The following is a 1,054-nucleotide window of genomic DNA, read 5'->3' on the forward strand; positions in this document are numbered from 1 at the left end:
GGGTGCAGGGATGGAGATGGGGTCGCCCGCGCAAAGCGGGGGTCGTGCGTGTCCCGTCTGGGCTCTCGGGGGCGGGGGGGGGGGGGGGTAAGGTGGGGAAGGGGACCTGAAAAGGGGAAGGTGGCGAAAAACAAAGGGTGGGGGAAGGGAGCGGAGAGCGGCGGGGTGAAGGAAGCGAGGGCAGAAGGTGGGGATGCGAGAAGAGGGGGAGCCGCCGGGTGCCACCCTGCCCTGCTTCCCATCCTCGCTGCGCGTCCCCCCCGCGCCCTCCGGGCGGGCACCGGCGCTGCTCTCGGAGCCCCGGCGGGGCAGGAATGCGGCCCGGTGGCCCCCGCCGTCCCAATGTGTTTGTCATTAGCGCTGCCCGAGCTGCTCCCCGCCGCCGCCGCCGCCGCCGCCGCGCCCCGACGGCCCGCGGAGAGCCCGGTCCCAGCTCCCCGCCGCCCCCGGGGGCCGCCAGCCCCCGGCACCCCGGCGGGAAGGCGCCCCCGGAGCGGCTCAGTCGGGGAAAAAAAAAAAAAAAAAAAAAAGAAAGAAAGAAAGAAAGAAAAAGAAAAGAAATACCAACAAATGGATAAAGTGAGAGAAAATTAAAAAAAAATGGGAAAAGAAAAAAAAAATAATGGGAAAAAGAAACGGGGGAAAAGGAAGGAAAAAAACATGGGGAAAGTGCCCCTCACCTCTTACCTTCTCCTCTCCAATCCGCAGCTATAGTCCCGCAGATTGTAAAATATCCAAAATATGTCCACGTCTTTTGTGACTTTCCCCGCTCAGCCGCGCTCCTTCCCTCCCGCTCGCCCTCCCTCCAGACCCGACTGCAACGGGCTCACAACCCGCGCCCCGTAATTGATTCAATGTTGTAGTCCATCCTTCCAAAACTAATCATTTGCTTTAAGTAAATAGCTGTCAGGAAATGAAGCCCCCCTCCGGCCCCTTCGCAATAAGAGCCGCCCTGGCTCGCCCGGCGCCCCCAGCCCCGCGGCCGGAGGCGGGCGCAGGAGGGAGGCTCTTACGGAGGCAGGGGGGCCAATCTCAGCCTCCAGATTTCAGCGGC

The 1,054-nt window shown here is 62.3% G+C and overlaps 1 protein-coding gene across 3 annotated transcripts in view; it reads right to left on the bottom strand.

Moving 5' to 3' along the window:
• PDGFRA (platelet derived growth factor receptor alpha) overlaps nucleotides 1–856 on the bottom strand; it is a 34,879-nt gene extending 34,023 nt beyond the window's left edge. The window contains exon 1 of one of the 3 annotated variants that reach the window (XM_080590560.1): nucleotides 688–856. The gene's annotated coding sequence lies outside the window, so the exon portion shown is untranslated. Of the gene's footprint in view, nucleotides 1–680 lie in introns of all 3 variants that reach the window. The other 2 variants (XM_080590561.1, XM_080590562.1) reach the window with 2 other exon arrangements.
• Between the last annotated feature and the right edge of the window lie 198 nt (nucleotides 857–1,054).

The sequence above is a fragment of the Anser brachyrhynchus genome (genome assembly GCF_964034855.1).
Source record: "Anser brachyrhynchus genome assembly, chromosome: 4".
Classification (NCBI taxonomy): domain Eukaryota; kingdom Metazoa; phylum Chordata; class Aves; order Anseriformes; family Anatidae; genus Anser; species Anser brachyrhynchus.